Source organism: Pelophylax lessonae, assembly GCF_965119305.1.
Source record: "Pelophylax lessonae genome assembly, chromosome: 1".
Lineage (NCBI taxonomy): Eukaryota > Metazoa > Chordata > Amphibia > Anura > Ranidae > Pelophylax > Pelophylax lessonae.
Genome location: NC_138768.1, coordinates 199265945 through 199282674, shown reverse-complemented (window position 1 = coordinate 199282674; position 16730 = coordinate 199265945). Strand labels below are relative to the sequence as shown.

The following is a 16730-nucleotide window of genomic DNA, read 5'->3' as shown; positions in this document are numbered from 1 at the left end:
AGCAAAGACCTTTACAGTCTGCAATATCATCCTTCCAGCAAATGAAAGCTATAAGGATCAAGTCTTAATTATCCTAGTAACTATTATATTTTTTCATTGACTGACACCTACAGCTTTGCTTTCTGTGTGGGAAACGTCTGTGGGGCTAAGTCAATACAAGATAACCAGATTACAGAGGCATATTTCTTTCCTTACTGAAACTTTGGACTTGCCTTAACGTCATTTTAAAAAGAGGCAAATAATCTGAATAGAAACCCTGCAGCTTGAGTTAAGGCCTAATGGGACAAGGCTGTAAAAACTGTCAAAGGTCTTGATTGATTGGCGTCTACACTGCAGTCTCCAGAACAAAGCAATAATGCTCTTGTTCTCTTTCTGAGAGGATTTCATGTGCCACTCAGGGTTACAGATTATCTGCTGGAAAAGCCGATATTGTAGATAACAGTGCATTATGGGTAGTCATTTAGACTGCTGTAAGTGCTTGGAGTGCATCTGTCAGAATAGTTAGCATTACTTGCACATATACTAGAAAAACCACAAGATGACATATTTTGCACATTGGTGCCAGAAATCTTACTACACTGATTTTAGAAGACTGTTTTCCAGCCGTTTGGATTTCTCTGCCACCCTCTTTGCCATTAATCATATCTCATGGGATTTACTAGCACTCTACAACTTGTTTTTAACATCACAAAATCAAGATAATACTTACATCCTATAATTACACCCTTTCTTAAGTGTTTCCAAATAGTTTTTGATAAACGTTGTGCTATTTTGATGTGTCAGGGTTTAACATAAAAGCTTGCAGTAAAACATTTAATGGAAATATTAATTGTTCATGAATAAGTCATTCAGTGGCAACATACATTTGAATTTTTTTAAAAAGAAAACTAACAAAGTGTAGCTTTTGGATACTGTATATGAATGAATGCAAGAAAAATGTATTTTATTAATTGATTTCGTTTTTCCAGTTACATCACCCAAGCTTTATGCAAAAACATGAAGGAACGGAACTATATATATATATATATATATATATATATATATATATATATATATATAATTGTTTTAAATATATATACATATTTTTTGCTTTTCTGTTTAATTTTAGTCATCTTTGAGTTGCCCACACACATCAGGGTCTGGAATTCATTCCAAACTCTAAGCAAATGTTTTTTGACACATTTGCCAATATCCATAAAATCTGAGTATTTGTCAGTTAAGCAGAGTTTGTGGAATGCACATTAGACCAGTCATGTGATGACCTAATACACTCATTAAATCAGCAAACTGTCATCTCAAGCGTAAAGGCACTTTAACACCTTCCTGCCTGGCCTATAGTACAATGAGCACTGTTGTTCTAGGGGGACGTCAGGTGGCCCGTGAGGCTGTGCAGCTACAGAGCTGCGCAATCTGTCACCAGACACAGCCAAAGACTGATCACTGTACTGGCCAGCTGCCAATACCATATGATCGCTGTGACCAATCACAGCAGATCACATGACAATTTGAAACAATGTATGGCTTTCTTTCATGCCATCTATTGTATACAATTGAGTTGCTAGGTGTGATTGGTTACAGTGCTCACATGGAACAGACAGGGCCAATCATAGAAATTCATTGTTATATACAATCATAATGTGTAAAAAAAAAAATGTTGACCACTTCCCCAGAGTAGTACAGTGTTACTATGGTAACACTGTATTGCTCTAATCACAGTGTTTTAATTAAAAAAAATGAAAACAAAAGACAAAAATGTAATACAAAATAAAAAAATTAATAATAAAACTATTGTTTTTACATACTGTCAGCAGTCACTGTCCTTGATCCCAGCCACTCCCATTATATGATAATGCTATACTGCACTGGTGACAGTATGTAAAAAAAATGTGATTTTTTTTTAATTAATTTCATAAATTTCCAAATAATTGTGACAAACAATTACAACTTTGAAAAACTCGCCATGCCTCTTACTAAATACATTAGGCTGTCTACTTTCCAAAATGGGGTAATTTTGGGGATATTTGTACTGTCCTGCCATTTTTGGGCTTTAAGAAATTAGATAGGGTGTCAGTACATTAGAATTGATCTGTTTTCAGAAATATATACCATAGTTTGTGAACACTATAACTTTCCTACAGACTTAATAATAAACACTGATTTGGGTTTTTTTCACCAAAGAAATGTACCAGAATACATTTTGACCAAATGTATAAAGAAAGACTATTTTTTGCAAAATTGTATAACAGAAACAAAGGAAAACTTGTTATTTTTCAAAATTTTCGGTCTTTTTTGTTTACTTAGCAAAATATAAAAAACCCAGTGGTGATAAAAGTTCACCAAAAGTCAGCTCTATTTGTGTGAAAAAAAAAATAATAAAAATGTTTATGGGTACAGTGTTGCATGACCGATCAATTGTAATTAAAAGTGTGAAAGCACTGAAAGTTGAAAATTGGAATGGGCAGGAAGGGGCTAAATGTGTCCTGTATTGAGATGGTTAAAGTGACTATGTCACATTTCCAAATACAGGGCATCCTGCAAACAAAAAATGGAATACAGGCCTCTTCTACCAAGTGCAACATCAATCACTGCTTTACAGAAGAAAAATCACCAGCTAAACATCCAGAATCTTATACATTGATTTCTTGGTACCCTACTGCACTCAGTGGTTTAGTCCTCTGTCTCCTACCTCACTACTGTGTCTTATAGTATTGTAGAGGCTGGAGGAAGGAGCCACAACATGCAGCAGGGGACCAGAAAATCAACACCTCCAATAAAAGTTTATTGTAGGATCTTTAGTCAGTGGAATTTTCTTTAATACATTAGAGATCATGTGGACAGTAAGATGGGCACTTACTTATTGTCCTGTTTGCAGGGGTAGTATGTAGAACATTTGTTTTAGCCACAAAGTCTGTTTAATACATATGCTTTCTGTGTACTTTAAATATGTAATAGGCTTCCTCAAGTCAGGCCTTCAAAGTTATCAAGTGCATTTTATTTTTCTTTGCATTTTTTACGGGGGTAGTCTGTTAGTGTAGCTCTAAGCTTTTTAACATTGGTTTTGTGTAAAACATTCATGCTTCAAAGGCTTGTGTTGATTAAAGCAATGACAAGTCAATTGAAATATTATTGCTGCACAGTTAACCAATAAACCTCTAAGTTTATCTGGCACTTTCTGGCTGTGGACTGGAATTGCAGTTTCTTATTACCCCACCAGATTTTAAAAGCTTACTTCAGTTAATATAACCTTGCTTCTACAAGACAACTGCATGCAGAGTCAAAACATTTTTTTCTTTCTGTTTAAAGGTCACAATTAGTCACACTTCATTAGCATTGTTTACAGAATAGAACTAGCTCGCTTCTGAAATAGTGTTGCCATTTTCCTTTTAGATAAGCAGGTCTGGAATGTAGACCAGGGCTTGTTGTTACAGACAATATTGCTTACATGATTCTATTCTTCAGACATACTGAGTGGAAAGACCTGTTCCATAGCATATTGTAAAACTAAAAAAAAAGTACTTGATTTACTTAATGGTAAACTGATAGTAACGGATAAAATGGCATATTTGTACAAAGACCTGCACAGGTTTTTTTAGCTCAAGATGAAAAGAATGAGGCTTTATTTTCCCCCCACTGCTTTATTCCTTCTTTATTTTATATAGTACTGCTTTGTTAGCCTTAAAACATGCCTCAAATGTGTTTCTACAGAACAAACCAGCTGCTTGCTGGGAGGAATTCAAGTACACAAGACTATAAAGGACATTCTCACGCAATTCCTAAGCTGCTCAGATTTCTCAGTAATGTGCTACATACAGCATTACTTTAAATATGAAATTGAAGTAACGTTGCTTAATGTGTTAATAGGAGGTTGAAGGCTTTCACAGAGAAAGGGAATTTCTTGCTTAGAGGGCTAAGAATTCTAACAAATCAAAGTATAAAGGAGCTAAATAACGCACGTGATCTTTGCTAGGAGATCTGCCATTAGGGACTGGGTAAAACATTAATGAGCAAATCATAAATCACAGGGTTTGTCAGACAGAAACATACTACTGTTTTCTGTAATAGAAACAATTCTTGACCAACCTGTTTTTTTCACAGTCACAGAAATTGTTAATCTTGAAAAGAGTTGGAAAGTATCCTTATACAGTGAGCATATAATATGTATTTAGAACAGAGTGGTTAGGATATAACTAAATGCAAAATGGTCATCCACTGTTCCTGGAAGTTTTTTTCAATTATTGTTGGCATTAAAGACCCTTTGTTAATCAAAACTGAGCATACTTTGAATTTCCTATATTATTGAACATACAAAAAAAATGTACATTTCAGGGAATTGTTTTGAACCGGTTCATCATTTGTGTAGTGTGACAAAACTTTTTTTTTAAATGTTTGGTATGACCCATTTCAAATTTGACTTTGTATGCCTGAAAATGGCAGGGAAATTAGATTGCATGCTCCTTTAGAAGCAGGGACTAAATTAAATGCTATAATATACTGTGTTTAGTGTTGTTGAATTGGTTGTTTAATAAAATACAAAAAAACCCCAGATTATTTGGTTTAACTGTTTGGAATCCATCATCTGCTCTAATCTGTCTAGTGTTGTTTTTGTCCCCTGTTTATAGCCATACCCATGGCCCTATATTGTACAGTATTGACAATACTGCAGAACAATAGATTGTAAGCGCTAATGAGCAGGGCCCTCTGATTCCTACTGTATTAAAGTATATTGTAGTTGTACTGTCTACCCTCAAGTTGTAAAGCACTGTGTAAACTGTCGGTGCTATATAAATCTAGTATAATAATAATAATAATAACAACAATAACATTATAGTTTAATTTACATGTTATGTTTTAAAGAATGAAAAGTGTTTAGTGAAAATAAAATTTGGTTGCATCTGCTAAAAAATCTCTGGGATATCTCGTGTTAGATAATGCAAACCATTCAGGCTCACTCACATCAGCAAACTCATTATACCATTATTCACCCAGAAGGTTGCAATGTGGTATACTGCATTTCAACATGTTGTGCAAAAAAAAAAAATTATAGCATGTCCTACTTTTACATCAGTGTACACTGATGTAGACTGGCCTATGCCTTGGGACTGCATTAGGCAAGGCTGCCTAGCACAGCCCAATGTATTTGGTGTGAATACCAAATAGTATTTGGTGTGAATACCAAATAGTACCAAATAGTAGTGTATACCAAATATTACCAAATAGTGTGAATACCGAATAGTGTCAGGGACATATTTGTCTGCTCTGGACTTTGCAGAGGCTTAGAGTGTTTTTACCAGTCATTACAGTAACTAGTGATTCTCTGATTTGTTTTGCATTACCTGCAAAATATGGTATGTTTGGCCTGTTTTTTTATTATTACAAAGGGCTGTTTAAACTGTTTCCCCCCCAGAATAGAAGTACTTTATTAAATGGATACTTGTCTAACCTTCACATTTTTGTCATGTCAACAGTAGTATAAATATGCTGTTTTTAAAATATTAACTTCATTCACATTTTATATTGCATTTTTTTTTACAAGAGGCAAGCAACAATTTATTTTTCTTGCCAGTACAGCATTTCCATTGCTCAGACCTCCACCTAGGAGACCTAATGGAAAGAGATCATTTTTAGTAAAAGCAATTGCAGCTCTTTAAAGAATTGCATATTAGGAGGCTTCATGATTTAGCGAGGTCTCAGCTGGCTGCCAGCAGAGGTTTAGGAATGTGTTCTCTAGGGCCTGGTAGCAGAAGATGAAAAGGACCCAGAGCTGGCAAAAAAGCAAATAAATGCTTTGACTTTAACTAAAACATCATAATTTATGAGGCTGCTTTCACACTCTCCAGCACAGCATGAATAGATAACAGTTTTTGCTCTAGCACAGAATATGTGCTGCTTTTCAGCATGTCCTTTTTATAGTGAGCTCCAAATATCTATCATGAATGTGTAATGTTTCATTGCTACAACAGGATAAGTGGCCAAGCTTTAGCTGAGATCTTTTTTTCACAGCATTAACAGCAGGTAGGTAATTTATCCTAAAATAACTTAGGGTACCTATTTGTGAAGAGAGAGGTTAGTATTGTTACTGTTATTATGATTTGTTATCCTTTGTAAGGAGCCATGTAGAAATAAGCTGTTACCATGGATCACAGTTTGAGGAGCCTAATATTATATTTTGTGTTTTTATTTAACACAGAACCTTGAATTCCATGGCTTATATCCACTTCTCTCTTGTCTGTACTGGAACATAAAGGATGCAATGTAGGCTGTTGCAGAGTCAGTCCACTCAGTGTTGATGGCATAGACCAGTGATGGTGAACCTTGGCACCCCAGATGTTTTGGAACTACATTTCCCATGACTCTCAACTACACTGCAGAGTGCATAACATCATGGGAAATGTAGTTCCAAAACATCTGGGGTGCCAAGGTTCGCCATCACTGGAATAGACAGTATGAACACATATATAGTGAAGCAATAAGATAATTGTTCATGGTTCAAATTATTAAAAAATGGCAATACACATTGTTCTACTTGATAAGCAACATTTTTTTTTCTGTTTTACACCAATGTATTGCATTAGGGAATAAACCACTCCTCAGGCCTGCATGCTGCATTTAAATGCAGTTTGCCATTCAAGTAGAATGCATGTCTACTTTTGCATTCTGGTCTAAAATAATCCTGAAGCACTAAAACATGAATATGTACTATTTCTTAATTATTTTTATTATGTTGGGTTGGGGAGGAGGAGGTGTGCACTGAACTGATTTTAACCATTGAAGCACATCAACTTAGCAAGTTGGTGGGAGGAACCAGTGAGGAAATAGGTATTTAACCCTTCTGGCTAGCTGAATACTTGCATTGGTCAGGTGACAGAGTTTTTTAAGACACAGTCCACTAGAAAGATAAGTATATTGCCTCTTCTTTTCACAGGTATAATTTTTTGCTGTTTCGATTCTTTAGTAACAGGGTCCTATTAAGATCAACAAACATTAACATTTTAGCAGAAAACTTCTAATGTCCAAAAGTACTTAAAAAACAATTATCCCAAGCATGCACCAGCTGCTAGACAGTCCTGGCCAACTAGGTATGGATGTATTTGACAGACAATTTACTTCAAACATATAACATCAGCCCAACTTGGATAATAAAAATGTAGAAACATTTGGGAAATATGTGATAGTTTTGTTATAAGTTTTAAAGTGGCTGCCAAGGCAGAAGTTTTTTTTACCTTCATACATTCTATGCATGAAGGTAAAAAACCTTATGTGTGCAGCAGCCCCCCCCCTCCTAGCCCCCCCCCCAACACTTACCCAAGCCTCCTCTCAATCCAGCAATGTCCACAAGAGCCTTGCCTCTCTGGGGACTCTCACTCCTGATTGGCTATTGGTAGCAGTGGGAGCCAATCACAGCCAGTGAGCCAATCAGGAAATGGAGGGGGCTGGGCCGAACCATGTCTCCGTGTGTAAATGGACACACGGCTCAGTTTGGGTCCCCCCCACAGCAAGCACCCGACAGGGGGGAGGAGCCAGGAGCACCAGCATGGGACCTGAGAAGAGCAGGATCCAGGCCACTCATCAATCAATAACATATTTATTATTTTAATGAAAGCAAAATTAAAGCTTTACAATCACTTTAACTACAGTTATTGCAATGTGTTTGATTTACATTTAGAGACCATTTTTATGTTTAAAACATATGGATAGATATTTAGGCTGTAAGGGAGGGGAGGTATGTGTAGCAGATGACAGGAACCTGCTGCTTTATCCCCCACCCTTTTTCATTCTGTTACTATACGTCAATCATAATAATCATTATTTCACCCAATCATTATATAGACCAGTAAATTGCAGTGATGCTATTATTTCAACACTGAAAGGAATGAGGGGAAGTGCATGTCTTTCTCTCTCTCTGTCTCTCATTATTTCTGTGCCTATGGACATGTCTCTCAATCTGCCTAGAAAACGTCTGTATATGGTCCATGGAACTGTCCTCTCTTCTGAATAGCTGAAAGAGCTAAAACTGGACCAAAAATGTAGCTGAGCTTTGCTTGCATATCTCACTGTTGCCAGGCCAGCATAAAAGCTGTCCATAGATTTGAGACTGTAGTTGTAAGATCTGACTGGTTTAGTTGTGGCATAAATGTGCATGCTTGTGTCTGCCTGGCATGCATATTTCAGCACTGAGCTGACAACTTCAGTGCCAATTAGTCTGGAACACTCATGCCATTCGAGCAATCCTGGTAAGCCAGGAGGTACCTACAGATGCAGCTGGCTGCTCAGAAATTTAGTATTGCTTCCTAAACTGACTGGATTAGGCAGAAATCATCTATGCAAGAAGACAGCTTTTTATTATATAAATATTTATAATCGCACACTGCATACTAGTTGAATAATAGCTTTTAAACATAATTCTGAATTTTAGATTTAATGAATGAAAGGTCATACATCAAATACTTACTATTGATTTATTAGAGTAAGGTACTGCCCTTTTGTTATCTAAAACCTTTTACAATAAGTCTGATCATGATGACCAATTAATCAAAAGCACATGTTCTAATAATCCAGGAAATTAGCTATAAGAGAATAATTAATATATACTGTAATTGGTGTGGTTCTCCAGATGTTTTATTATTGATTTTTTTTTCGAGTCTGTGTTGGTTTGATGTACATAATCAATGTCCTTTTTATTAAAATGTTACATTTTGTTTTCTTTTTTATAACCAGGGCGGTTTAGTAGAAAATAATCTGGCAGGTAAAATCCTGTGATTAATGCAAAGTATAGGAAGTTAGCCTGACAAATAAACTGATGGTTCTGTAAAATATAAGGGACAGGTGGGTCCAGGGTTGTAGAAGAAACACTGGGCAGCAGAGTGCTTTTATGCTGTGTGTTTTCCAGCACTGCAGAGAAAATTTCTGCTTTGTTCTGTCTAGGATTTCTTCATTACATCATGGCTTACGTGCTAGGTATCCGATAACACTGACATGCATTGACTTGAAGCTGCATCATACATATTGTAAATTATGCAACACATACTTTTATGGCACTGATCTTCCCAATACATTTAAAGATAAGAATAAAACACTGAAGACATTTGAATAATAACATTTTGATTCATGTTGCAGTATGTTATAAATGGTAAAGGTTTTGTTCCTTCTTTTACCTCCTAGCCATAAATTGAACAAGGCCATTGTAGGCAGGATGAAAGCCATCCATAATTTCTGTTAAACATATGTTTTATTAATTTAGACAGATTGAAGTCTTCCTTGTACTTCCTGTAATGTACTGAGCAAGATCTATGGAGCGAGGTTCTTTAGCCACAGAGCCACATTGCCTATTGACACAATGTAATTCATTATATCTGTGGAAGGGGGGGAGGCTGTTACTATGGAAGCAGGGAAAAAGGAAAGCAGCGAGAGATGCTTTTAGCTGACCAGTCAACTGGATATTGACCAACTGTCTTTTCATGAGGAAGAAATAGATGGTAGTGAATAAGCTTGAGTCTAGTTTTCCAAGAAGCTGAACGATTTTCCCAAATCAATACAGCTCATCAGGCTTCAGAACAAAGGCTGCGGGGGATGCGACAGTGATTGAGGTGGTGATAGGTTCTTTTGTGTTTAAGAGCAGGCAGACCCAGGGGAAACCTAAGTCTGTGTTATGCTTTTCATTGCTTTCTCTGTGTGTTTCTTTCAGAGAAGGTCTTCAAAGATCTTGCTTTTTTTTATTTTGTAAAGGATGCATAAAGGCTGGGAAGATTTTTTTTTTTTTGCCCTTGTATAAAGCCATGCCACTCAGTTTTCTTACTTGGCTGCCTATTAGCCTTTGCTGTCTGCCCGTACAGAGCCTGAAATAATAAATGGCAATCACCCAGACAACAGTTATTCCTGAACACCTCATTGCCTGTCTTTCCATGAATGTTCTAAATGGCTATTTACAAATAAAGAGAGGAATTACACTGTTTAGCCTGTTGTTGATGTAATTAATAAATGTCGAATAAAGTCTTTCCTCTGCAACCACCAACAGTGCAAACCTATCTAAAACAGCAATGCCTAGCTCTTTCAGTGATTTTAATCTCTGCTTAGTACATAAACACAAGAGCAATGTGTCTCAAAGGTTTACAACTGTAGTTGCAGGAGCTCACTAGGGCATAAAGTGTTTCATTATGTGTCTTTTTGTCAGCTCTGCCCTATCTCCTGAGCTCCATTTCAGAACATTATTTGTCCAGCTAAGGCCCAGTGTTAAGGGTGACTAATCAGCAGCCCTGTGCTCCAGATGGTTTGATTACTGGATGTGGTTAAAATGACTCTTAAAACATTTGGCTCAGCAGCAAGCCTCTTAAAAAAAAAAAAACAGTGGTATCAGATTTTTACATCTGAGCTATTATGACTTCCTCTTTCCAAACCTGAAGAAAGTGGAGTTCTAATTATTACTTCTTAACCAAAGTGGAACAGCTAACATTGCTTTATATGGCAATTAAAAAAAGTCACTCCAGTCTGAGACAATGGTTATAAAGAAATTAGTAATTTATAAGTCCTAAAATAAGGAACCATATAGCTATACACTTTTTTTTGCAAGCTAGAAATAAAATGAGACAAATATATTAAAGCATTCATTAGACATACTGTATATAATACCATCTTGCACAGATTTCTCTTTTTACATCAGTCTTATTCCAATAATAGAAAGTGCTTTAGTCAATATTTGTAAGATACTATGTTACTTAAGTGTACCATTAGGATGGATTGCATACAGTACATGTACAGTATGTTTCATTATACACTTGTCCTTTCAATATTTGTAGATTTGTTTTTACATTTAAACACAGTTGTACCCATTTACATTTGCTTACACACACACACACACACATATATATATAAACACAGTTGTGATTTTTGGTGGACTACCTAAATTTGTCCACCAGATTGGAGAATTCTTTTTTTTTTACAACATTTTGTAGTGCTTGTAGATGTCTTGTACTGTTCGCTGTCAATGTAATTTATTGCTTCACAAAGTGCCTTTGAGGGGGAAAAAAGGTTAATATGATGTATTCTCAAAGAGGTTTGTAATTGATCAAACCATGACCCTCCTCCATTCTTGCTTAGTATTTATTTAGAAGCTGAGATCTTGAATGTTGATTCTGTGATGGAGATGATTAGGAATTTAACAGCATCACATTTTGCGAGGAATAGGAAGGATGTCTGGATTAATTTGTATGCGGACTTGACTTCCCATGCCTTCATTACCAACAGGGAATTAGTAGTTACTTGTGATACAGAGTGTTTTGTGTATTATGTCTATCAGTGCTGTCTTCAAATACATTTAGAGAAAGGGTGTACCTCTGCTTCCTTAAAATGGGAAAATTTCTGAACATTATGCAAAGTTGTTAACTTTTCTTTGGTTAATCAAACCATACTTGCACCTTTAATTATTAAAAAACAATTAAAAACCCTTGAAGTGCATACAAAGCTAAAACTTTTTTTTAAAGTTAGAGTATGCAATGGTTAAGACCCTAATCAGGTTTTTTGTCTCATTAGAGAGATTTTCATTCACTTCCTGTCTCATAGATATAGCCAGAAGTAGAGGAGAAGAGGAGTTTTTTTTCAAAGAACCTTGATATTCAGTTGTCATTAATATACCATTGAAAGATCTCCCCCCCACTACCTGCACTCTTGGAAAAATCTAAAAAGAGCTCTAATGACTTTTTGTAGCAAAGATAATGGTCACCAGTAAAAAATTGTGAGTGTGAATTTCCCCAGTGGGGACACAGATAGTGTTAGAAACCCTAAAAAGAGGAATGCACCAACCTAGTGCATTACCACTAAAAAGGTTTATTAAAATCCAAATATGACACACATTATACTTAAACAATTGTAGATAACACACATATAAACACGATTGGACAAATCGTCTCCAAAATAACCATGGCACTCCACGGTGCTGATGTCTGCATGGTGTCTGCATGGATTTGGTTAGGCTGATGCATTTCAAGGGCGAACCCTCTTCCTCAGAGCCCAAAAGTGCTACTGCTCCCAGTAGCACTTTTGGGCTCTGAGGAAGAGGGTTTGCCCTCGAAACGCGTCAGCCTAACCAGATTCATGCAGACACCAGCACGTCATCCAGCACTGTGGAATGTCTTGGCTATTTTGGAGACGATTTGTCAGATTGTGTTTATATGTGTGTTATCTACAATTGGTTGTGAGTATAATGTATGTCATATTTGGATTTTAATAAACCTTTTTAGTGGTAATGCACTAGGTCGGTGAGTCCCTCTCTTGTTGTTTTTTAGTGTTTTTTTGGATAGCCTTGGTCCTGAGGGGGCAGCAAGACCACAAGTGATGCCAACTAAGACCATTTAATATTATTTATTCTTTGTCACATACAACTTGAGCGCAGGAGAATTTTTATATTAAGAGATAAAAACCCAACAGTTGTTCTAACCTCTCTCAACATTTTATCCATAATCAACAAAAAATTTTAAACTTTAGATACAGTTTAAAGTAGCTTTGTCACTACCGGTGAAGAGCCTCTAGAATCTCAGAACAAGTTGGGTTTTCCCGACCTATTGTATCTTTCACTTTTCAGATTTTGTTTTGCTTTAGCAAATCTCTACAGCTTTGATGCTTAAATATGAATCAGCTAGCTCTTTATACTTGGCATAGCAACTAGTTAAAATCAGAATTCTACGCTCGCACTCGATGGCCTTCTCCCCTACTTACTCACCCCCTTGTCCCTTTTTATGTGTGTTATGTCATCCCTCCCCCCCTCCTCCCTGTGTCGTCCCCTTCTTCCGATGTGGTACTTCCTGATCTTTGCTCTTTCCTTCTTCTACCTGTTTTTCTTTTTCTTATTTGAAAATTTCCCCAGTTCCTCAGTTCCCAGTTCCTATAAGGTATACGTGACACTACTACCTTCTTGTGGTTCCTCGGATTGGCGACCCCGTGAGATACCCTCCACGCTCCGGTATGCCATGTGACAGAAGCCGGTAGGGGTGTGGTTCTCTCTGGGACCGGCCATCCTGAAACGTACACTGCTGCGATATATATTATCATTTCTCGCATACGGATATGTTTATCTGATTTACGCCTCATGTAACGCTGTTTTCTTGATGCTCGGCTGTATTTCAATTAACTGCCTTTGTTGACTTGTATACCTTTATCCTTTCTATACCTTCAATAAACATTGAATTTACAAAAAAAAAAAAAAATCAGAATTCTATAATAACTTTTAGAGTCATTATAAGAGAATAGTTCTCACAAACCCGAACCTTTCAACCCTGGTTTGTAGTTTTTTTTTCTTTTGCACAATATAAATGCCTTTGACACTTTTACACTACTGACGGATATTGCATAGATTAAAAATTGTTATTTTCATCTGAATCTGTGGGTCTAAATTGTGACTATAGAAATCTTAGCTTTAAAACCTGAAGAAAGTGTGCACTTAATAATTGATGGCTAGTATAACATATCTGTAAAACATGGCCATACTCAGAGGTCTTGTGTGATAATGCAAACAAACAAAATCATTTTATGTCTAAGTCAACATCTTATCATTGTAGAATAGCCCTCAGTTACTAACTACTGGTTCCCTAATACTGAATAAACTAAAGTTTTGTTTACTGTCTGTCTTAAGAAAAAATAAAAGGTAGCTGTGTATACTGGTGAGATGTGAGCACTCACTCATGCTGGATGATGTGATTGGCAGCTATCATTTGGCACAGTTTCTGTTAAGATATTGTGCATTAATAATCAGTCACACTTCACATGCAGCTGTGATCATCTGTCAGAGTTGTGCAAATAGGCATTAATGGGCCATACACACTATAATATTTTCTGAAGACTTTTTCCTTTAGATTTACCAAAACCATATAATATGAGGTCAAACCTAAACACTTTCAATTTGTATGCAATCTGGCAGGCCCTTGCACTACATAGAAAAGGTAATTCTGAAGGAAATCTAACCACAAAAGTTGGATAGTGTGTATCCAGCTTAACACACAAGATCTGCATCAGTCTGAGGCAACTTTTGTGGCATGACACTATCAAGTTGGGGATCATATACACTAGGGGCAGGATAGCATTACCTTGGGAGCAGCAGTAACAAAGTAGTCAATCCTTTTTTAATGCCCATGTGTACAGCACTTTTAGTTACCAGGGGAAATAGGGACATAGATTTTATGAATGTGTTTACTGTTTAGTTGAATACTTGAGAAGCTCTGAAGATAATTTAAAAAAGAGCAAGAGTTTCACATCTCTGGAAATTCTTGTTTAAAGCAGACAGAAGAGAGTTTGTTTTACAAAGCTGGAAAATATTCAGTCAGTCAACCTTGCATGGATTTGTTCTTTGTAACATACATATGTGTTTTCAGGCTTTCACACCTGAATTCCCTATATTGTCAAACAATTCTCACTTACGTAGTTTTTGTTTCACAATACCATCGAAGTGCCACTAAAGTTGCAAAAAGAATGAATTGCTATCCTTTTTATTTTCATTTTTATAGGACAAACATTTGCACAGCACAAGTAGGGAGCTACTTTGTTCCCTCCTATCTCTATAGACTACAAAACATCACTATTTTGGCAAAGATAGGAACGTGTTCTGAAGTCCTTTTCTGGGGTGCTGCTCCATACATATACAGTAAGAGTGGGTGGTCACACTATTTCAGGAAGTATGTTACTGGCTAGGTCGCCAGGTTGAAATAAGGTAAAATCTAAAAAACAAAAATAAGAGAATAGTAAGGCACAATATATTACATTTTTGCTCTTGGGTTTAAAAAAAAAATGAAAAGAGAAGGATTAACAAATATATGATTAAATAGTCTAATTGAGAGTATGTTACTGATCTAGGAAGTATTTAGGATGTAATAATATTTGATAGCAATAGTGACCAGTCATCCAACTAGTGTTTAAAGATTACTATCAGGATGTGAAAAATACATTACAGAATATTTGCATTCTCTGCAAAATGCAGTCTATGCGTTTATATAAAAAATTCAAAGTTGTTAATTTGCTGCTATTTTTACTCCTTTGGCAACTTCAGATTTAGACATATTTATAAAAGTTTTTTTTTTTACCACATTGGTTTGTTGTTTTGTGCATTTAGATTTCACCCTTTCCTAATATTCTTTTCAATTTTATGACATTTATAAAAATTGAAAAATTGGAATATGCAGGAAAGAAAATCAGAGAATGATTTAAGTAATTGTTAGTGATATAGAGTAAGCAAACCATTTCCATTTCCACTGTCATCAGTATAAGCAACAAAATAATCGAGACAGTGCATTTTTTATATTCTAGTGATAATAAGCATCTATGAGTCTTGGAAACTTTTGTTTTTATTGTTGTGATTTTCCTAGCATATTGGAATTCCATGGGACCCAGGAGTAATCATTCCCTGTGGATACCGAAGTTAGTCTGGGAATATTAAAACCTTGTCTTGCTGGGATGCCTAATGAGAGTAATAGCAGAGCTCACGTGACTAAATTCATCATCTGAATGACATCTGAATGTGTTTTTTTTCCTTTAAAGGCTTTGTGAGCAACATAAGACATATTTGATTTATTCTCTTTTTAATGCCTTATATTATATTACATTTGTTTTTTAAATTCCAGATATCTTTGTGTTCTGTGGTGGGGTTTAGATATTTCAGCAGTTTAATGTGTACATGAAGAAAAGGTTTACCGTACTGGTTGACTTTTCAACAATTTAGCTGCTACAAACCATTAATGTAAAAGCTGTGAACCATTTGTTGTTTTGTAGCTGCATCTATAGTTAGTCACTTTGAATTGTTTGCAGCAACAGCTCACCACCAATCTTTCATTGACTTATTTTGAGTATCTTGAAGCCCTCAGGGAAAAGGAAATAACAAAAGCCTTTTTACTAAGGATCCAGTTTAAGTATTTGTACAAGCTTTTATGTTTTCTATTAGTCATTGAATGGTGAGCTTTTGGTGTCTTTTATGTTTTCTCTTAAGCAGTCTTCATTACACACATATGCTTGATCACAGGTTTAGTACCATAGTCAGGTTTACTGTATTTGTAGTGCAAAATGCATAAAATTCTCCTCTGAATTTAAATACACGTACGTATACTTGTATGAAGAGTACATTTCCCAGGACTTGGGGGAAGGGGGTATGAAGAATACATTTCCCTGGACTTGGGGGAAGGGGAAAATTATGGCCCTTTTTTATTAAATCCAAATTAATTTTCCTTCTCTACAAAAAGAAATTTATGAAGAATCTGATTTTTTCTCTATGGGTTAAATGTTTATGGATGGACATTTACGTTCAGTTAAATTGAATAATAACCTAAAATAAAAGGCTGCACATACTATTAAAGCCTGTGTAGATAATTGTGTACACAATAGGAAAACGCTTTATACCTTAAAGGTAATAGGTTTTTTTCTGGTTTACATGTTTGTATTGATGATGTTGTATATCTTCTTATGGTTTGCTGCTTTTAACCTAGCATGACATGCATTGTAGGACACTTATTTTCAGAACTGACTTGGTACTAAATAGGTGGATACATACATAAAGACCCATTTTACATTGGTGGGCACCAGTAATGAGCCTGGTAAAACATGCAACCCCATTCATTTTGATTGGCACCCTAATGCCCTGTGACAATAGCACACCATGCACATGTCATGCATTGCATTAAAAAAAAGCATCTCAGATGAACTGTTTATTATTTCATTACAAACAGGAGATACCTTTTTATGCTCAGAAAAGTAAAGTGAAGTGT

The 16730-nt window shown here is 35.9% G+C and overlaps 1 protein-coding gene across 5 annotated transcripts in view; it reads left to right on the top strand.

Moving 5' to 3' along the window:
• ZNF608 (zinc finger protein 608) overlaps nucleotides 1-16730 on the top strand; it is a gene marked incomplete at its 3' end in the record, with an annotated part of 107472 nt that overhangs the window by 75938 nt on the left and 14804 nt on the right. The gene's annotated exons all lie outside the window — the stretch shown is intronic.